The sequence below is a fragment of the Platalea leucorodia genome (genome assembly GCF_965183815.1).
Source record: "Platalea leucorodia genome assembly, chromosome: 2".
NCBI classification, from domain to species: domain Eukaryota; kingdom Metazoa; phylum Chordata; class Aves; order Pelecaniformes; family Threskiornithidae; genus Platalea; species Platalea leucorodia.
The window spans coordinates 8282076-8304410 of NC_138824.1; the positions used below are offsets into that span (position 1 = coordinate 8282076).

Below are 22335 nucleotides of genomic sequence, written 5' to 3' on the forward strand. Positions count from 1 at the left end.
CAGATCTCCAGTCAACAGCAGCCTGAAGTACTTATACTTGTGCAATCGCTCCCATGTGGAATTCTACTGATTTCAGAAAAGTTAATGACTACTAATTACGTAAGTAACTCTCACGCTTTATGCCATTGGATGTGAAATCAGAGCCATAAAATCTATTAAGTGTCTACAGACCATTAAAGATGACCAAGAGTATTACCCAATATCAGCAACACCAGCCTGTGGACACAGCGGGTGAGATATGTCTAAGCTCGATGTGTAGGTTACAAGCCTAACTTTGAGCCAGTCTAGCCTCTGCTCCCTCTGTAGCCAAGAGAAAGGAACAGACACCTCAAGAGACAAATTAATCCCCCTGTAACACAAGCACGAGAACTGAGCCCATTCCTGCATAATAGGTACTCACATCATTACCTGTCTAGTCATTAACTGTCACACACAGTGGGACTCTGCACGAGAATAATTATACACGCACAAATAATGTTTGGGATCAGGCTCCTGCTAAATTGTGTTCTGCAAAGTTAGATTCCTAAATTAGGATAAGAGGCATTGGACGGATCAAGCTTGGGATGTGCGCAGTCCTGGCCACAGAGCGTAGGGAAAGCCGCAGCACAGACCGGGCGTCTGTTGGATGGCTGAGGTTCGGCGAGATGAATTCCATTCGCTGTTAGTGTCTTGAGTTTCAATCCCTAATAAATGCGAGAACACCGACAACTTATTCACAGAGTTATTTGTTTCAACTACTTTGGTCCTAGACTGAAGTAGCTCCCAATCAATAGCAACAGTATCTCAGACTTGTCTTCCTAAATTTCATTATAATGTTTGGTTATTCTCATCTGGAAGAATAGCGTCAAAGCAAAATAAACAGCGAGGAAAAGTTCAAATGAAAATCTTTGTTAAATACTTAATGTCTTGTAATTACTAACTAAAGATAACTGGAGGATTAGGAAATAAAGGAAGCACTAAGGCCATCAGGCTCAATATTCAGCCTGTGAAGTGTTGAAACATTAAAGCAATGTATAAACGGTCTTCCAGCCCCCCTCTGCCGGTAGAGACCCACAAGTACAGTGCACTAGCAGCTGCAGCAGCCTCTCTAGTTCCAAAGCTAGCAGAGATCAACGCCTCTGACACGCATTTTGCAGCACCACGTAGTCTCTGGATGCATTGAAGACTTCAGCTGGAGGCCTGACCTGGGTGGCGGGGAGCTGGGGCGACGGCGGGACCGCAAGCCTCGCTCTGCCCATCAGCATTACGGGGTGCCGGGGTTCTGCAAGGGGGGACTCTGCCATTCCCTCGCCCCACTCGCAGCTGCATCCAGCCCGGCTTTAAACTTCCAGCCACACCTCTAGAGAGGCTGCGATGGGGGAGAAGATAGCAGTCATAAATCCTTCTCTTCCTAACACGATCCCTGTTCTCTTTGCTGCTTTGCGGGCAAAACAGACGGGCTAGTCCACCACAAACCCTGCCTGAACATTGAATTTATAAGCATGCATTCATTTTATTAAAAAAAAAAAAAAAAAAAAGGCAAATCTAATGTTCCTGTTTTGAAAATCAGGGCTCCATTTATGATTTTTACTGTTTTCTAAAGAAATGACGCAAAGCCACTTCACATCTTGGACTTCAAAAAGTGAACATATTCAGTGATGCCACAAAACTGGATGTGTAAATGGATATAAGGAGTTAAAACCGATGTCACAAGAAGGTTCACGAAATTACATTTTATCTACAGAGAGCCTCCAGGATAATCCTTATTAAAGTGGGAGTGGTAGTCAGCTACATTTACTAGTGCATTAAAATGGGGGGGAACCCTACAGAAGTACTGTTAAGTGTTTCAATCTCCTCTTTAAAATGTTGTCAACTAGTTTCCCAAGGGTTTTTAGACATAATACTGTAGGCATAACATTGTAAGAAGGGCTGGGTGTGCTCAGCCTGCTGAAAAGGTTTTGCACTATTGTATTTTAGTGGTGACTGGTTGGTTCCCAGCAATACCGGGGGTCTGCATCTTCACTGCCGATCTGCAAAACGGCACTTCGTCTTTGAGGTGTTTGAGGCAATTGGCTGTAGAGATCTATTTATCCTTAGGTGTCATCAGTTTAGGAAATGGAAGGTGCTACTTTACATTTTTAAAATGCAAAGGTTAAAAAAATATGAAACTCGGCACACGGAGAGCACTTTTCAGCTACATTTTAAGTGTTATTTTCCCCCTCAGAGATTCAATGGGAACCAGAAGGAATATTATTCCCCAGAGACAAGAGATGCCAAAGCAGAGTAACAGCAGCCAGCTATTCACACTGATGCCCTCCTGTGCAAAACATGGCCCTGAGGTGTACGTCATTTGCCCGCTGAATGTACCAGGAGAGGATCCAGGCCCTCTGAAGTTTGAGCTCAATAAGTCTTGTGATTTATGACCCAATTTTAACATTTGTTATTCCAATATTCCTGACTTATCTAATGTAGATACATGCAGCTGTAATATAAAACATGAAAGAAATGCCTACTAAGAAACATCATTTATATGCCTTTGCATAAAACCGGTCAGATTTGTACAGGGTGGAGAAATGTAACTGATTGCAAGTTACATGGAACATGTAGGGATTCGCTGGGGTTTATGCAGCTGAAACATCCACTGAAAGAAAAACGGAAATGGGTCAAACACATTCTTCCCATCAACACTTGCTCTGAAGGACCCTTGGAAAAAGCGTAGAGCCACCTTCACGTTGCGAGCTCACCAGCACCTTCTTACTTAGCAGAGGATTGCAAAACCCTAATGCAAGATTACCACGATAGGGCCAGGGGAGAATATTTGATCACAGTGCCTCCAAAGAGAAGACCAAGTCACATAAGCTGCTTTGTCAAATTTAGCAGAGGTCACGCACAAGACTCTACAAAGGTATTTCTTGGACCTTGTTCACATTAATGCCCCCTCTGTTACAAACTATGTAAGGACCAGCAGCTTTTTTGCACAGTCAGCCATGAAAAAAGGTTCATCCGATGGCACACCAAGACACATCCAGGCCTCCTGTATCCAAGGGCTGCTTGGGCTAAAGGGCCATGCTTATTAGAGCAGCCATTTTCAAACAAGAACGGGAATGAGCTTCAGGAAGGGGGACATGGAAGCCATGGGGACAGAAGGTGACAAAGGCAGAAGACGGCACCTCTTGAGACCGGTGTCCCCTCACCTCCTCCACCACAGGGTGCTGCTGTCCCACCACCCAGGGCAGGGGAGCGGTGGAGGGCAGCATCCGATCAGACCCCTGCACCAGCTCTGGAGCTGTTCAGGATATCCCAAGGGACAAGAAGGAAAGGAGGGCTCTTTCCTCCAAGCTTTCTTTTTTCTTCTTTATGATGGGATGCAATAACCAGAATTCGGCAGCCACCAGAATCACCAGCTCCACACAGCCGAACAAATGGGGAATTATCCCAGGGCTTCTCACACACCAGAGCGTAACCTACTCATTGAGCACCGAGTGAGATGTACTATGTATGGGTGACACGGAGACACTACAGAAAAACCCAAAGTTTGGAAAACCTGTGTGTTGGCACAAAGTTTCCCTTAACACCTACGCATTAGCTAGAAACAAAGCGGTGACCAAAACCCAATGCCATTTGTGGGTGGTGGACATGAACGAAATAATGCCTTGCATTCCCTGCTCTGTCACTAACTGCCGAGGAGGGAATTCCGGGAAGCCTGGGGCGGCCATCCCGCTGCATCCCACAGAGGTGCACAGTACCTGGAGGCTGGGCACAGAAAGCACTACCACAGCGCAGGGAAAACGCAGGTGCACGTTTCCTTTGGGAGGAGTACGACTGACAAATCGACTGGACCCAAGAGGCAGATCCACCTGTACCAGAGAGCACGACTAAATGTTACAGGGAGGCAGGCATATTCCAAATCCAGGATCTTGGCTGTCATGATTTTTACCTAAATTTACCTTCAATAGAGAACCAACTCTACCAAAAGGCTGGGATATTTGCGATATCGTCAAACCCACGCGAAGGAGGCTGCAACGCCGCTCAGAACGAATGGCAGCAACGTTCTCCATCCTGGAGAGCCGCGGCACTTCAGCGTTGACAGAAACTTGTGAGAGACCCCACGCGTACCTGCTGCCATGGCCAAGCACGTCACATGCCTCGGTACTCATGACAAGGTTAATCCGCGGCCAAATACCCTTCTCAAGGAGGAGAGGTTAAAAGACAGACACGATTAGAACTTTTAACGGACAAGAGGATGCACACAAACTGTATTTGTTGGGGACCAGACGTTCACGTTCAATCTGTTCTCAAGAAGGAACAGCTACTCCATCCCAGGAGTCTGTTGGCAACACAGAGCTCCTCTATTTGTCTGTGATTCCCCTGGCTTATTAATTTATATTTTATAAATTGTTAATTTATAGATTATTAATAAATAAAATATATAAATGTATTTAAATTTATACATTTATATATACACATATGCATCTATTTCCAGGTATGTGTTTATAAATATATTTACACTATGAAATGTTTATGTATTATTAATTTATAAATTAAATATGTTTAATTATTTATAATGACAAGTAAGCAAATTCATTTATTTTCATTGGACCAGAGTGCCTGCTAAAATAAGCTCCCTTTCCTCACCCACTCGTTTCCAGGCGGTAGCACTGGGAGAGCGGTGGCTCCAGTCACAATCTACCCTGGGGATACGAGGAGCTTTCCGTGGGCGGGAATTTGCAGGAGGCTAAATGGACCTCACCGACAGGAGCTCGTAAAGCGTGACTGCCCTTCATCCCCGGTGAGACGTAGGACCCCCTTGGCTCTGCAACACCCTCCTGCCAATTCCCGCGAGGATTGCATCTGCCACATCTACTTCTCCTCATTTGTTTTTCCAGAAAGGTTAACAGCAGCAATAACCTAACTCTTAGGGGACACAATTACTATTTTAGTTGACATTCATTAAAGCAGAGCAAGCGCAAAGCCACTGCACGTGTCACTTTAAAACAGCTGCCACCACATCATCCTCATCAGTGGACAACATTCACCATTATCAGAGCGGAGGCAGTAAATCATATTTGCATTGCAAGAGTTTGCAGTGGCGAAGCCGACTTCACCCGTATCAGGAGCACTGCAAAAATGTTGACGTGGAAAACTGTGCTTAGGCTTTTCATCTATCATATGCGAAACATTTTAGTGCCTAATCCTCTTTTTGCAGATCTGCTCTGCCGTTAAATATAAAAGGGATATTTGGCTAGGTGTGCAGGGGTAACATACAACTCCTGAAGCATAAGAAATGAGTTCCATCGTAAGATAACAAATTGATACCCTCTGTAACAGTCAGAAAAGGCAAAATTTGGGGGTAAACTGCTCCATTGGGATTTGTGCAGACTACATCTAGCAATCACCAGTGCTGCTACAGACATCAGGGTTTCTTGAGCTGCCACTGCCCTGCCAGAAGGCTGCACACAGCAGAACATTCGCCTGGGTCACAAGACCTAAAGTAGAAAAACACAGTTAACAAAAGCATCCATGTGCACAAGGGACACGCGAGTGCTGCTCCTCCCCCACAAAACAAACCGCATCCTTAGTGCACGGTTTAATGAGTCAAGAGGCTTCAGCAACAAGCCAAAGGACTTCTGCCTTCTGCTGTGCACCTGGCCACTTATTTTTAGTGTCGTGTCGCAAATGCCCTAAACCAGCTCACTAAACCTGATCCTGGTTTTAGAAAGCCACACAACTGCAAACCTCCTCCGCTTCCACCCCAAGCCACAGAAAAGCACACACGGGGCGGGGAAGGCGCGCGACACCCTGATTAAGGCACCGATAGCTCGCTGTGCCGCTCCAGATGGTTGCGTTGGCACGAGCGGGAACGGCGTACTGTGGCACAGGAGGGCAAGGGGCAAAAGATAACAGCAAACTCCTTAAACCAGCAATGCCACCAAAGCCTCTGCGACTTCATTTTCTGAGAGCTCAAAGCAGTGAGCTGAGGTACTACACCTCCAGGGAATGCACGCCCGAGGCGGCTCTACTGGGTACAAAACAACTCTCGTATACCCAGAATCTGAGGGTAAGACAACAGCTCTACTTCGAGCAGGGTAGCTTAAACAGCCAGCTTCACACCTCTACGCTGAAAAACCTCTTCTGTAGACCCACTAAAACATGAAAAACATCTCACCTTGAGAGCCCTAGGCCTTGCGTATGCAGGAAAGCAAGGTTCAGAAGAGATTCTGGGTCATGCAACTCAGTAGGTAGAGCGATGGATCCTAGCGTGTCCGTTTTAAAATCTTTGCAAGAGCAGCATAATGCGATCTTTTTCATAAAGTCATGCAAGAGGAAGCCAAGGGCTGTAAGAGTAGCCACTGAACTCATCCTAAGGAAGCAGGCTCATGTAAACCTGACCTATGTGGACTGGGGCCAAAACATAAAGGTTAGCTGCTTACTAGCAGTCCACTAAATTACATCCTTAGGACACCACATGTAAATAACTTGACAGAACAGAGCAAGTGAAACCACGTGAGTGGAAACTTGGCCAGGAACCCGAGATACTGTTGCTCCCAGTTTTCCAGGAAGAGGCATTTGCAAAGAAACAGAAAAAAAAAAATAATCAGGAAAGATACAGAACAGGCTAAAGAAAGTACAGAAAGGCTAAAAGTTTGGGTAAACGCCAGAGCCCAAGGCGATGAACAAACCCAGGGAATTCCGGCACAGGAGATGCCACCAAACGCTGCTCTCCTCGGCGGTGTGTGCTTTTTCACAGCCCAGTGTTACTTACCCAAAGGAAGTGGTTTGCGTGCGTTAAGGAATGCTCCGATTGTAACTCTGTTGTTTAGGTACTCACACTGCCAAAGCTTGTATTTTAAGCTGAATCATATACGATGCAACATATAATTTTGCACCACTGCATCTAAATAGCCGGAAAACCCGACAACACTAGCACGCATAATCAGGGACTCCAGCCTATCAATTTAGTTGCAAGACTTTCTTAGAAAATAAATAATGGTGCATAATCTCACACAAAATTCCAGTTGTTAATATTAAATGTTTACCTGTGTTTATGACTTTCACACTCTCCCCATCTCCAACACTTTTTCCTACAAACCTCAAAACGTAAACAGCGACAAGGGAGTGTGTTGGAAGATCGCCATAACTGAAGGCTCACATTGCCTTTGTTACAGCGTTCATTGTTTCCCAAAATGTATTCTTTCCACAAAGATATTTTTAGTGGGCTTTTCATTTCAGTAGAGTTTATGTGACCCTTCAAAAAAAATTCCCTGCTGCCTCCCCCTTTTTGTTTTAAAGGAGTAAAAGGTAGTACCATGCTTGAGGATTTGCCAGCTCACAGACTGCTTGCCTGGCAGCGGCACGCACATCGGCTGAACGTGTCGGTTACCAACTCAGGCTTACCACTGCACAACAAAAATAGACCTTCCCAGGATTGGTGGCAACAGAGCAAGGTCCACACCTAGTGCAACCTCGCCGTGACACCTCGACCTGCTTTATGCAATCCAGGGTTTTATCAAGTTCTGTGCTGAAGAGGGCAGTGCACGCACGAAGTACACCTGAACCAGCACAGCCCAAGTGTTTTCGTGTTCCACGCGGAAGCGTTCAGGTGCACCCGTGGTGTTTATCAAAGCCACAACACAGAGAGCTGAAGGATTTACTCAGCCCTGGAGCCCATCTGAGTCATGTTTGCGTGCCAGTCTCCAGCAACCCGTGGGTGGGGAAGGCTCCTCATCCTCAGTGCAGTGCTGCAATCAGCCAGACAGCTCTGCAGGGGTTAGGAGGACCAAGCAAAGCTATTATTTTTAAATCAGGAAATACTCTTATTTGATGAAAACTGAAGCTGCTTAGGTGGTTCTGGACAGTTGCATATATGCTCTCAAGAGAAATGTGGCCTGCCTGCAACCCTATGGTCTTCAGTAGTCACCCTGGCCCACCCCACCTTAAGAGGTATCTCTTATACATAGCTAAGAAACAGCTGCAGAACATCCTCAACTTTCGAGTCTCCTCTGTTTAGCACATTTCCCCCACTGCTAGTGTGCCTTCCCAGAACAGAGCTTCCCACAACTGCAGTCTCTTGTACTCAAAACTACCCGCAGTTTTTCCAAGGCCCATCACAGTGCCCTGACGCACACTTTTAAGTCCCCTATTCCGATGCCCTTCTCCAATACCTACAATAAAAGCAATTTCCTGTTTCAGTATTAGATGAGCTCTCATTTAAATCCAAGGGAGTTAAAAGATCTGGAAGAAGCAGTTTTTCTCTCTACTAAAATGGTTCTTTCAGATACCGGTTCTTATGAACCAGGGACGTGCAGCAGCCTGCACACCCTTTCCTGCTGAGTGCTACTGAACTGCTGCCATGTTTCAGTCGAAGAACACGTCCATGCTACCTGAAGAGGTTCTTGACTGCTCTTGGAGCACTCTTCTTGTGCTGAAAGATAAAAAAAGTTAACACTTTATAATTAGTCGCAAGAATGATTTTCAGGGAAGCTTTACAAACTTTGTTGGCTATGCAGGGATACTAGGTTCTTCCACAAATCGGTTTAACAGCTGCCTCCTCACAGTGTCACTGAGAACACTCAAGGCATAGAAGCCTTCCAGTCTTACCCGTGTTCTTCCAAGCTCTCCCTGTTTAAGAACAAAGTTGACAACACAATGTATTTTTCTGTATTGTTAAGATACTTGGAAACAGTAAGATGACATAAAACTACTTACGTGTTCTACCCAGCTGCATTCACTCTCTCACCTTGCAGCTCCAGTAACTCTTTGGGAAATAGCTCCACGGGAGACAAGTACAAACAAAAAACCCGCATAGCAGCTTCTTCAGCCTCCAGAATCTGAGCGGTACCTTTAATGTGAAAAGAGTTTACACCCTTCCCCCACCGGCTTTGAAGTAAGCAGTTGGTCAGTGACACTTCAACTCTCCTCCTTCCTCCAAAGGGACCGTGGACAACCAAGTTCTATAGCTGGCATAATTAAGAAAATGGGATTTTAAAACAAAACTTACACGTCAAGACTGGCATAGATCATATCAATCACCCTTAGAAACCATATTCCACTCCCTGTCTGAATGCGTATGAAAATCTTTTCATCCAGCTAATTTGCATGATGTAAGGCCTCACAACGTGCAAGAACCAAGACAACCCCAGCATCCTGCCAGCTCTCCACGCTGCACTGGCAGGGATGTCGACACCATGACAGCAGATCATCAGACACCTTAAAAATTACGTTATCATGTAATACATTTGTACACTTAATCTCATAAATTCGTGTATTCCTCCTGCAGACTGTTGAGCTGGGTTTGGTATACGATCCAGTGAAGGCTCAATTTAGAGCATCCAAATCCTTGAAGTTTTCATTAAGAGCAAGAACGTGTCAGAATGAAAGCTGGAATATGAAGCCAGGTTTCTACATATGAACTCAGATTAAGCAATTTCTTCTTTGAGCAAAGGCATCACACATTCCTACCTATCCTCACCTTCTGCATCCCTCCTGTGGGCCTTCCAACTGCTTCTCCTGGTCTTCAGGACACTGAGCTGTTGCTTACCTGAGTGCACTGTGACCAAAATCACTTTAGTAACGAAGACAACCCATAGTTTCTGCAGTATAGGATGTCAGCGTCATAGTCCATGTACAGACAAACGCAGGCTCAGGACCATACAGACACTGGAAGAAGTTTTCATTACCAGCATTAAACTAGAGCATACCCACGTATTTAAGAAATGCCACAGGCAGGCTTTCAATTCTATCGTCGCCTCAAGTCTTTTCATATCAAATGCTGAGACAACACTTATTTCTGCAATAGGACTGTAAGCTTCTTGTGGATCTTGCAATTAAGACTGCTGGGTCAGAAAAGACTTAATCATTAGCTCCTTCAGGTGAGCAGAGTATCCAAGTCTGACACATGTAACACAAGCTTCATCATTAACATCTCTGACAACTTCTGATCAATGAGTATAATCCATACACTGACAAGTATCAGACACCCCCAAACTGATGAAAGTGAATTATACATGCAGACAAAACTGTTTTACTTGTCTCTTGCATCAGGCATTCATTTGGGTAGTTTCTGAAGCCAACTCCTTTTTTCTACATTTCAATCTGCTACAGCAGCTCTTAGCTGGGACATCAGTGGCATCTACATCTTCGGACAAAGAAACATGGTATAAACAATGAGAAAAAATTATCTGCAAAGCAGGATGCATCCTTGTCTCCTCCCCAGAGCAGCAGCACTGACACAAGGGGGAAGGGGAGGAAGAGAGGGAATCAATGCAGGTGAAACCAATTGCTTCTAAACCAGTTTAAAGAACAAAGCATACTGTCATTAGGTCAGCAGACATCTCTTGGGTGAAGATTTCACACACATTTCCTGCCAGTTATAGAAAAGACAAGCAAGCCCCACCCCCCCAATTATCCCACTGCAGTACTTACTCTCATTACCTGGTATCAGCCACACAGATACAAACACAGGCTTAAAGCCTACAGCGGGCAACTGTTGTGACAGAAGTCATCATGCCACCACCCCATTTTTTCACCCACAGAACACCTAATCTAAAGGTATCTGCATAGAGAAGAATCAGATGTAGAAAAGAAATAAAGGGGGCTGCACTTGTAATTCAGAATTCTTCAGATGTATGCAACTATTCCTTAAAGTTATAGCAGCAACAGAGCATTACTCTCCCTCCGCTTCTTTTCTTCAGTGATGAATATGGCAAAACTGGGCAAGCTGGGGGTGGGGAGAAGCACCTCCTGTCCCAGGACACCGGGCACTTTACAGGAAGGCAAGCAGCTGGTCCAGATTCTTCAACTGGAGGGAGCTGGATTTAAAGAGATGGAAGAATGGCATATTGCTGCAATATCAACAAATCTCAAAAGGCTCAAGGTTCAGATTAAGTAACTGCATCACAGAACACCTCATGACACCATTCCTCCATCGTTCAAGTGTATCCTTGGGGTAAACAAACTACTATACCCATGCAGTTATTGTGAGGCAATATCCTGAGCCAATGCATTGTACTTACCTCCAGGAGGAGCCAAAGTATGAAATAAAAACTTGTAACCCCATTTTTTGTGAGCTATACCACTACTGGACTTTAGCCAAGACTTCCAGTGAGCCTGCAAAACTCTTCAGAACTCTTTTCAAGGGAGTATCTTCTTAAAGTAATAAAGCACTTTATTTCACAGGAATCAGCTGTAACTAGAAACGGTGTTATTTCACAAACCATGCAATAATTTGAGTATCCTCCCTCCCAGTTTTGAGCAAAGATCTTCCACACGTTATTTCAGGGAACTCCAGTCCTCTTAAGCCTAACAGAGATTTAATTGATCTCCCATTTGCTGAATGGATCACTTCCCATTCCCCAACACAGAAACAAGCACAAGTAGGGATGATGTTCAGGGAAGTCTACAACCTGCTGCTCAAAATCTAGCCTACCTCCTACAAGCCAGCCAGAGGGTATGCTGAGACCTAGACAGCACCTGCAGCTGGCTAAGCCATGCCACCACTAGACAGCAAGTGCAGGTAAGAAAGCAGGGAAGCAAGTTAGCCTGGCTGCTCCCATACCATGCTGAGAGGTCTTACACCATCTTGTCCATTCTGTCAGCTTTTTCAAGGTTGATGTATGTCTCCATGGACATACTGAGGACAGCTGCCTTTAGGAGGGAGCAAAGCTCCTCCTGCTGGTCACACTAAGCCACATACCTACGGCAGCCAAACGCTATTCGTGCGGTTGTCAGACAGAAGCCACAACCCTTAAAAAAGGCCCAAATGAGCAAGCACAGGCTGTCACCTGCTGGGTGACAAGAGCGCGTCCCTGCCTGCTCCCTGCCGAGGGCCTCCCCCACCAAGGCCAGGCCCAGAGTCCGGTTCTGCTCCTCAAACCAGCCCCTGCTTCACCCCAGCCAAAGCCCTCGGCACCTACACCCCCCCGGGGCCCCTCTCCCCGCAGGGCGCCAGGGGCACAGCCCCGAGGCCACCGGAGCCGCCCGGCTTCCCCGCCACACACGCAGCACCCTGCCCCTCCACACCCAGCCCGGGCCCGCACCACAGCCGCCTGCCCTCACAGCCGCGTCCGGCGCCTTCCCGCCGCCCGCCCCAGCCCCACCTCAGCCGGCGCCGCTCCCGCGCCGCCGCGGCCCGCCCGCCTCAGGGCCCCGCTGCCGGGGGCGCAGGGACCCCCCGCTCCGGCCCGCGAAGGGGGCGAGCCCCGGGAACGGACTCCCACCTCGCTGCCGCCACGGAGAGGCACTGCCCCACCGAGGGCCGGCGGGCGCCGAGGGACAACCGGCCGCTACGCAATGTCCTTCGGGGCCCTCCGCAACCCGCCGCGCCCCCTCAGCCTCCTCCTTCTCTCTCGCTCCCCCGCACAGGCTCTTTCCACCCCCTGAATCAACACCTAGCTCCCGCCCTCCCTCTTTTTCCGACATCTTAACCCGGTTCCCCGGCCGCTCCTCCCGAGCTAAAAGCATCCCACGCCATCAACATGGCGACAGCCACCACGTCCGCCCCCCACCTCCACGCCCCCCACCGCGGCCGCGCGGCGCGGTGCGTGCCGGGAGATAGAGTCCCCGCTCCGCGCTCCGCCGCGGCGTTTCCTCTCGGGAAACTACAAACCCCAGAAGCCCCCGCGGCCGGCTGGCGCCAGCCAATGGGAAGGCGGCGGCGCGGCCGCTCGCTCCGCCCCGGCGGGCGAGAGGGGTGATGTCATCGCCCAGCGGGCGGCCGCGGGGGCGCCGCCGCTCATTGTGCTCCGCCGGTGCCGCCTCCCGCTGCCGCTGCCAGCGCCGGCCACGGCGGGGGGGCCCCGCTCCTGCTCCCGCTCCAGCCCCCAGGCACCGGCCCGGGGCGGCCCTGCTTCTGCACCAGCCCCGGGGGGGCCGCCCTGCAGCGGGGGCGGCCCTGCGGCCAGCCCCGAAGGGAGCTGACTCGCACCGAGCTCCGCTGCGCCCATCCCGGGCGGTGGGGGGGGGGGCTGTCCTGCCCCGGGGGTGGCTCGGCACCCGTCCCGGGGGGCTGCGCTGCACGGGGAGGGGGGCTCAGCACCTATTCCCCAGCGGGGCTGCCTTGCGCCCCAGCCCGCTGCACCCATCGCGGGGAGCTGCCCTGCGCCCGCCCCCGGGGGGCTGCACCGCGCCGGGGGCGGCCCAGCGCCCACCCCCGGGCGTGGGGGGGCTGCACCGCACCCCGCCCCGCTGGCCCCGTCGTGGGGCGGCCCGGGGCTGCCAGCCTTCTCCCGTCGCCGGTGACCGGCTCCCGGCTCCCGCCTCGTTTTATGGTTGTGGAGAGGGAGGAAAAATCCCAAACCAGGTGAGTTCCGCGCTCCTCTTCTTTTTGTGTGTGTTCCCCCCCCTTCCCCCTCCCCAAACCTCCCCATCTCCCGGCGCCCTTCCCCGCCCGGTGCCCTCCCCAGCGGGGAGAAGCGCTGCCGAGCGGGGCTGCGCCGCCTTCCCCCGGCATTGCTAAAAAGAGGGGGGACCCCCCGAAAAACAAACCTAAATGACAGAAATACCGGGGAGCTGCGTGCCCCTCCCCGCCCTCCGGGCCCGGCGACCGGTGCGGCCGCGTCCCGCAGCCCCCGGGAAACTCCCGCAACTTCGGGATGCTCCGGTCGCCCCGAAATAGCGCGGTCCTGGGGGCGGGCGGCGGCGGGGAGCCCTGTCCCGTTACCACAGCGGGAAACGGGATGGGTTTTTAATTGCTGTCGTTAAGTGCCTGCGAGACCCTGGGGAAAAAAAATAAATGCAATCTTTTAAGAAGTCGGATAAGCGAGGTCTGGTTTAGGATGGTTTTTGGGGTGCTGGTGCGCTACCTCATGTGGCTTCTTGTGTTGCGGCACCCCCATTCCTCCCCTTTTTTCAGGGAAATGGGACAGATTTGAATCCGATGGGTTCTCGATTCCAGCTGTGTGCAGTCGGTCCAGGTTTCTTTTCCAAGTCATGTCATGAGCGTGCATCTTAAACGCTGTCGGTTGGACAGCCCGATGGTTTATTTCAACTTCCAAACTATCACTCTGTTTTTTTCCCTTTTATCATAAATACAAGAAGTGCATATACTTTAAACTTTTTAAGAACTTTGTGTTTCAGCAGAGCTTTGCTTTAGTGTGGCTTTTTTATTTGTTTCCCTGTTCCTTGCTGTTTGCGAGATGCAATTCGGATCTTTACTTGAACAGTGCTATGATATTAGTGCAAGATACTACATTTTTTTCCCTTAGTGCATCACATCTGGAGATTTTTCCCTTTCTATAACTACATTATCACTGCAATTGCTCGTGGACCCCAGGCATCTAATTTTGTGCTGGTGGCAGGGAAGTGCGTGTATGCAGCGGGGTCCTGCTCGCCTCAAATCTGTCAGCATCTTTCGGTGCCCTTTAAAGTTAATCCACTCTAAAGCCCGACTTGGAGGCTGTTCTGAGAGCAGGAAGGGAGCGTGCAGCTGAGCTGATATTTTTTATTTTTTTTTTTCTCCTTTCCCTCTGCTGCATATTTGCTTCTGCGCTTCTCTTGTGTAACTGGCACTGCGTGTCCTCTGGCAGGCTCCCTGGAATCCCGGCACTGGGGGACGGGTGACATGAGTGCCGTGGGGACAATGAAACTCCCTGTTTGGTTTGATCAAAACGTTTGTAAACACCAAGGCGGTGGTTGGGGTGTCCGTATGCAATGCATGGCGTTTTACAGCCTCCCCTCTTCAGGTGGGATAAACGTGCTGCATCCACACCTCCTCCATGCTTTTATTTTATCTGTGTTTTTTCCTTCCTTCCTCTTTGTTACTGACTCAAAGGGGAAGAATAACCCTGCGTGCAGGAGTTGCCTTTGTTTGGTTGGTCTTTTTTTAACATTTTTATTTCCTGGAATGGCATTTTCCCGTTTATTTTACAAGGGAGGGAACGGCTAATCTAATAGAGGGTTTCCCATCTTGGCTGTAAAAACAGAAGTTTTACAGCAGTGATTTTGTTAGCTATGGAGAGAAGGCACTGGAAATGAAGTGATAATTTGAAAGCGTAGCCTGGGAATTGTTCTGGGAAATATTGATACAGAAGTTGTGGAGAACAAGCGGGGAATCCATGATCAGGGATTTTTCAGTTTAAAAGTAATGAAATTTTTGAGACGTCCCTCTTCTGAATTCTGCTTTCATCTTTATATGTGTATATATCTTTACAAATATGTGTTGGTATTTATGCTTGTTTTATTATTTTTCCAAATTATCAAACTTATTGAATGAGAAAGACTCGTGACAATGTTGTCTTGCATACTAGTGTTTTCAAGCTATATTATACTACTGCAAGGAGCAGATTAAAAATGTAGCTCAGAAATCTACACTATTAATAAAGGTGAAATTTTGCCTTGCAGTGACAGAAATACAGACGCATAAAAATGGATCAAAAACTGCAACTCATTCAATAGATGAGTGATTGCTGTGAAAAAGCACGGATGAACTAAGCGGCCTTTCCTCTTGAGTAATTTGAGTCCTGATCCTGCGAAGACCGAAATGCGGTGTGTGCATTTACTGTGATTCAAGAAGTCCTTGAGATGCCAATTGCTGGCAGCAGAGAGACTACCCCAGGAAGGCAGCACTGAATATTTCCTCTGGTCTTTTACTTTTTCCCCCAATTTCTTACTAGTGTCCAGTGTCTGAAAGGGGATTCAGGGTTAGATGGTCTTGTGGTTATACCCTGTACTTTTTTTTTTTTTATTTTAGTCGTGTTCTTAATCAAGTTGAATTTGATGCCATCGATTGGCCTCTTAGCAAAGCCAGAAATCACATCTTTGTACATTGGCTTTATCAGAATCACCTATGTGCCCTGCGCTGTATTAAATTGCCCATCCCAGAACTGTTGTAGAAAGAGGTTCAAGCTCTCCTGGGACGCTTGGGTGTCTCCCAACCTCATGCATGGGGGTACCCAAAGACTGGTGAGATGAGGGGAACCTGGAAGAGCCAGAGCTGGGACAGACTTGCTGCCTCTTTAGCTTCGCTTTCTTCTCTGCTCCAGAGCTGTGCTATGAGAGGACAGTGATTTTTGTTGCCTGGAGTTGGGATCTAGTGAGGCAGTTGGAGCTTCTGAAGGGAGAAGCGGATGGATGAAGAAGGCTCTTGGGGGGGAACTGAGCAGTTGCTTCCCAAACAGGCATGGGGAGGGAAGGTGAGAACTGAGGAGTGGGAGAAAGGTGTCTGTGAGCAAACTGAACCTCCGCCACCTTCCCACGAAAGAGCTTTCCTCTGTTTGCTGTCTAGGCTGTATGTTCCTCTTCCTCCTGGGCCCACGTGTGGGTGGTAGATATTGCTCGCAGCCTGAGCTGGAGCATTGGGGCTCTCTAACGCAAGCTGCAGAGCTCCTGGGTTTAGCTCTGGAGCTGGTCTCGTTCGGTCCCTGCCATGATAGCCAAGCTGGCATCCATCAGTTGGCAAATTGAGGCACTTGCTCCAAGTCTTGTGGCATGTCCCCGGCAGGTGTATCTGCAGCTGGGGTTTTTTGTGTGTGTGGTATGGGGTTGTTGGCATTTTCTTATTTTTACCTAAAATATAGCCAAACAAGAAATTATAATAGCTGAGAATTAGATAAATTCCTTTTCTAATTTTAAGGCATATTGCCTTTTTTAGGGCAGGACCAACAGTTTGAGTGCAAGCCTTGCTCTTGGCAAGTACAGAAAGAGGAGTGGGGAATGTGCCAGGAGCCAGTTCATGCGTATTGCCGAATAACCATCCAGGCAATGCAGAAGTTTGAGAGATTCATTGCAGTAGTGTGGCTAGCATAGCAGGAGAGCAGAAGGTAGCCCAGGGTGGGCATACCTCGCAGTGATGAGGCTGTTTAAACCAAGACACCTGCACAGATGCTTGCAAGACTTTGGAGCAGGAGACTTAGGAGACAATAAAATCATCTTCTGTATTACAGATGGATTTCCGACACCAAAAATGTTAACCCTTGGGGCAGAGATGCTCAGCAAACAGCCCTGCTTTGGCTGGAGGACAGATGAGATGACCTAAGGCAATGTTTTGATTGACTCTCTAGTTTCCGTAATTTCATTTTGCAGCCAGTCATTTAGCTTCCTCCCCCCCCAGTGATTCTGTCAATAACTAACTAAATCCTCATTTTATTTTTAATGGCTCTCTTACAGCATGAAACAACTGATCTGTCATGTTTGTCAAATAACCCTGGTGCCTCTTGCTCAGCCTGTGCTTAAATCATGAATTTAAACTGGGAGGGTTGAGTCCAATATTCCTCAGGTGCTAATACATTGAATTAATTAGGGCAGAACAAGGATGAACTTGTCCCTTAAAATCATTGTCACTATTTAAACAGAGTCAAGACCACATTAAAGTCTGGTGCTGTTACAGTAGTTTCATAACTAATCTGTGCTATTAAACATTGGCCCTGAATAAGGAATTAGTGAGATTTGTGTTATAATGTCATTTGATTTCACCCTGCGTAGATAAAAATCATTAGAGAGCTTTGTTGCATTGAGCTGGGGATAGATATTTAGGTTGCGAACAGCTTGAGACTGAATTGCTATTTGTCATCTCGCCTTGCCTGGAGTTACTGTTCTCACTGCACTTCTCTGTATGCAGAGGTGCACTGCTCCCTAATATACTTAAGGCAAAATTTAAACCACCTGTTTAAACTAACCTAGCTATTAGTTTCCTGAGCTAATTAGGGAATACATGTACAAACAGAGGAGAAAACCTTCAGTAAGGTCTTGTCTTGCTCAATATAGCTAGCAGCAGATTTCCGTGAAGCTCTGTCCTTGTAAAGATCACAGGATACCCTGTTTATTTTCTTTCCTTTTAGCAGAAATGCTTTCTTCTAGGTACAGCTGAACTAAAAGTTAACTATAACCGTTAAGTAACTGAATAGTGTTTTTCTTTTAGACCTTGAAAAGAGTAATGGGAAAGGGAAGAAAGAAGAGGAAGGGGAGGAAAGGCTGCGCTGGCATGAAAAAAGATGAGCTTGCACGTGGTTTCTCAAAAGGCTGTATCCTGCAGGGTGAATTTAAAAGGGGGGGGGGGGTGTAAAAAAAAAAAAAAGGTGTTAGAGATGCCAAAGTGTACAGAGGTAAAGCAGTGTTTGGGTAACTGTCCTGCTAAAGATGCTCTCCACGCAGAGAGGAACCTAATGCAGGGCCCCAGCAGCCTGAGCCGCTGCTGCGCTGTGCTGCTGCTTGTCTGTAATGAAGTTACCAAAAACTAAACTCTGCTTTTTTGATTAAGCAATAAGTCAGTTACTCAAAAGGCAGCATGTGTGCATTTAAAGTGGGAGTATTTCTTGATATAAATCCATCCTATTATTTGCAAAAGAGAATTGCCATGGAAGTACCATCCCATAGGCTGGTGCTGAGCCTTGATGCTAATTTGTTTGGAACAGTGAAGAAAATGAATCCGACTGTGTATGAGACTCTCGCATCCCGCAGTAGCCATCAGTTGTATGTGCTTTCCAGTGTTTTGGACCGAGCCCCTCACATTGGTGGGGGGGAGGGGAAAAAGAGCTTTTATTGCTTCGGGAGGAGGGATCTTACCTGGCTGTGGAAGTATGGGATCCCTCTCCAGAGTAATCAAGTGGTTGGAATTGTTCAGTTGGGAGCGATCTACAAGGATCACCTAGTCCAACTGCCTGACCAATTCAGGGCTGACCGAAAGTTAAAGCGTGTTGTTAAGGGCATTGCCCAAATGCCTCTTAAACACTGACAGGCTTGGGGCATCGACCACCTCTCTAGGAAGCCTGTTCCAGTGTTTGACCACCCTCTCGGTAAAGAAATGCTTCCTAATGTCAGGTCTGAACCTCCCATGGCGCAGCTTTGATCCATTCCCACGCGTCCTGTCACAGGATCCCAGGGAGAAGAGCTCAGCACCTCCCTCTCCTCAGGAAGCTGCAGGGAGCAATGAGGTCGCCCCTCCGCCTCCTTTTCTCCAAGCTAGACAATCCCAGAGTCCTGAGCCGCTCCTCACGGGACATGCCTTCCAGCCCTTTCACCAGCTTTGTTGCTCCCCAGCAAAGCTGTACGGGGTTATACGGGATGTTTCACCTGGGGTGTCACTACTGAGACAGTACCAGCTCGAGGGGAACTGCTGACATGCTCGTTCCCATCCCCTTTCTCCGTGCTTGTTTTCCACCTGCCTAAGCCTCTCCTTGCTCCAGTGCAGGCACCCCACCTCCTCTTCCCCCTCTGCTTTTCTTCGATCTAGTGATGCTCAGCAATAACCTTTGGAAGCCTGGATACTCCCCAGCTACAAATGAATCCGGGTAATGTTGTGAATGGGCATAAATGGAGACTCCTCTGAAGAAGACGTGATGCCAATAGGGAACAGGTTGCTAAAGATGTTGGGTGGAAAGAAGAATGTGTATCTGATTAGCAAACCAGCCCGCCTATGCTGTGCCCTGCAGCAGATGAAATTTAAGTCACAGGAACTTGTCAAGCCCTCCTGACTTCCCAGCGGTCACTCTTTTGTTCCAAATACACATTCATCCATAGATACAAAAGTGGTGGGAGATCCAGAAAAATCCCAGATCCATATTCAGGGTGAAGATCGACACCCCGAGTTGAGAGGTGGATGCCAATGTTCAGATTTACGGGCAATCAAGAAACAAGTGAAAGGGTTTGCCAGGATTAGAAAAGAAACCATGTTTCTACATCCCCCAGATTTCGGGTTTGCTGTATTGCAAAGAATGCTTTCAGTAATGAAAAGCTGACTTGAAAAATAATCATTAGCACTTCTCTGTGATTTAAATTTCATTGCCTGAACTTAGAGTAATGGAAAATAGATCAGTCAAGGCTTTTTATCTAACAAGTTTTTAAAGGAAGCCAGCTTTATGTCTAATTAGTGAGAAGTTCTCCACGATGCCATCTCTTATGCTTCCAGGGTCTAACGCATGGTGTTTTCATGACAGTTGTGGCTGCAGCATGGGATTATTTACTCAAAATAACATCCTTTCTTAAAAACATAGTAAGACAAACTTGTACATAAATTTAACCTGAATTCTTGTTAGTGACCTCAAGAAATCCCCTAAGGGGCCCCCATGCGGTGTGGTCTTATTTTCCTGTTGCTTTCTGCTGGCAGAAGGGAGTTTTTAATTTCGTCTTCTCCAGCACTGGAGAGTCAAACTTTATTATAATGGCAACTGAACTTGATTAACTGAGAGAGGAGATGACTGCCACTTAAAAAAAAAAAAAAAATCCTTTTTCTAGTTCTTGCTTTATAGCTATTAACTTAAATACCTGCAAAATAAATGTAGGGCTGAGTCATTTGGTATCCCTGTTAGATCCTCTAGAGAAATCAGATTATTCCATCCTGAGACGAGGAATATTTGGAGGTGAGAATCAGGTAGCCTTTCTCTTTCATCCTGAAATTGCCTTGGGTGTATCAGTTCATTTTTGTGTATCGGGAAAAAGATTAAGAGAAATAATGTTGGCCTTTTTAGTCTTGCATCTTCCCTGAAGTTCATGGTGCAGTGTGTCCTGTGCAGAAAAGGTATTAACTCAGATAAACCTGCAGTAATGAGTTTAATTAAAACCCTAGCGAAGACTAGAGTAATCTGTAGCTTTCATGGGAGCCCAAGGGCAGATTTGGGATTTCGGTGCATCTCTGGGCTGCCGAGGACCCCGGGATGGCTGTTTCCAGCATCAGGTCCCATGTCCTGGTTGACCAGAGATGTAGTGGCAAGTTCAACCTGTGTGATGATGGGTTTGGGCTCTGCTCCTCTTCTCTGTAATCCCTGTTTCTGTGGCGTAACTGCAGAAAAGTGCTTTCACTCTGAAGGGGTCATTTTAACACAGTTTGCAGCTAATTCCATGTTTTCTATTTAAAATCTGCTCAAGTGAAGTGAATATCTGCAACACCGCAATTGTTCCAGCTCTGCGGGCAGTAGCTGTCTCCGTCTGTAGCCAACAGAAGATCGTGGCACCCTCTACTTTCTTACGTATCTGATAATATAAGAATTCCCACTGTAAATATTTGCTCTTGAGAGCATTAGGTAGTTATGGGGTGATTCTTGAACAATGTTGGGTCTATTAAAAAAAAAAAATCATGCAGAGACTGTATGCGAGCTGCATGTACCAGAAGCTTGAAACATCAGAAGCAAAGTCGGCGCCTGATTTCTCTATTGCATTTGTCCTTGTTCTGAACAATTTGTTCCTTCTAAAAAGGGAACTGTGCCCATTTTCTTCAAGCCAGCAGTATTCACATTTCTAAAATATGGCAGCAGCGTTTTGCTCGGATAGATGGATGGATGTGTGTGTGCGCATAGAAAACTCCCAAATAAACCCAGGTTTCTGTTAACTCTTTAATTTCAGCAGGCAAAGGGGAACCTCTAGAGTCAAGCTATTAACTCCAGGATTTCTGCTTGACCTATTTAGGAGAGGGAGGCGTGAGCGTGTGGCTTGGCTGGAAACTGCTTTGTGGTATCTGTAGGAATGAGGTTTCCTCTTGCCTTGTGACCTGCTGTTGGGTGTTGCCATGTGCTGACCGTCTCCTGCGAGGATGTAGTGTGTGTTTGATGCAGAAACAAACTGTCTTTTTAGCAGTCACTAACCTCAAATTCTGAAGTCTCTTTTACTCCCCTGCCGCCCCCCCTCCCCCCCAACTGGAAAACAAACTTAAATATATCCATATTGTGATCCTGGGGTACTTCTCAGTATTTCCATTATGTTTGTAAACCTTGGAAACTACTTTTGGTAATGTAGAGTGTTTCCCTCTACTAGGAAATCTTTCTTTCCTGGTTTTTTTTTTTGTTTTTTTTTTTTTTAAGTAGCTGTTCTGTTGTCGCAGGTCTGCAGGAAAACTGTGTCTTGGTGCACTTGCACTTCGCTGTGCGGGTAGTTGGTTCCCGTATGTCACCAAGAAGCGTTGGCAGAAGTGTCTTCAAAGGGGTGGCCTGTGAGAAGCATCTGCTGGGTCACGTTGGACATCCCTGTGCTGGAGATGCTTGAGACTTTCCCCCTTCCTATGCTATGGTTATTATGAACCATTCATGAACTTTCTACTGCAGATGTGAATGTAGTATGGGGAATTTTTAAAGCTCCTTCTCAAGCTGCTGCATGGCCAGAGACATTTGTGCTTCCATCATTAGTAACTTTACCTTGCTCATCGTAAACCTCTCAGTCTTTTGTCAGTGGCCATCCCATTTATATCAGTGTTGTCTCTAACCTGTTATGCCTCTGGATTGGGAAACTGCTTGGCTAAAGCCAATCTTAAAATTATTCTTTTTTGCTAGATTAATTTTTTGGGGGAACAGCATCACAGCCTGATTCACTTTGCAGCTATGCAGGTGGTTAGCTGATATTGAATAATAATTAAAACCAGCATCTTTAAAACACACACCACCACCACTCCCCCGCCCCAGTTAGAAATTCGCAACTGAAGAACTTCAAAATAAATTGAGT

At 47.3% G+C, this 22335-nt stretch overlaps 1 protein-coding gene and 1 long non-coding RNA gene across 2 annotated transcripts in view; one reads left to right on the forward strand and one right to left on the reverse strand.

The window, feature by feature from the left end:
* LOC309586705 overlaps positions 1–12434 on the reverse strand; it is a 17461-nt gene extending 5027 nt beyond the window's left edge. The window contains exons 1-2 of the long non-coding RNA XR_014227409.1: positions 3927–12434; positions 3726–3836 (exon numbers count right to left, since the gene is read on the reverse strand). This is a non-coding gene — a long non-coding RNA (uncharacterized lncRNA). The remainder of the gene's footprint in view (positions 1–3725; positions 3837–3926) is intronic.
* Positions 12435–12740: 306 nt separating this feature from the next.
* RAB30 (RAB30, member RAS oncogene family) overlaps positions 12741–22335 on the forward strand; it is a 46654-nt gene continuing 37059 nt past the window's right edge. Inside the window, exon 1 of the mRNA XM_082304007.1 lies at positions 12741–13276. The gene's annotated coding sequence lies outside the window, so the exon portion shown is untranslated. The remainder of the gene's footprint in view (positions 13277–22335) is intronic.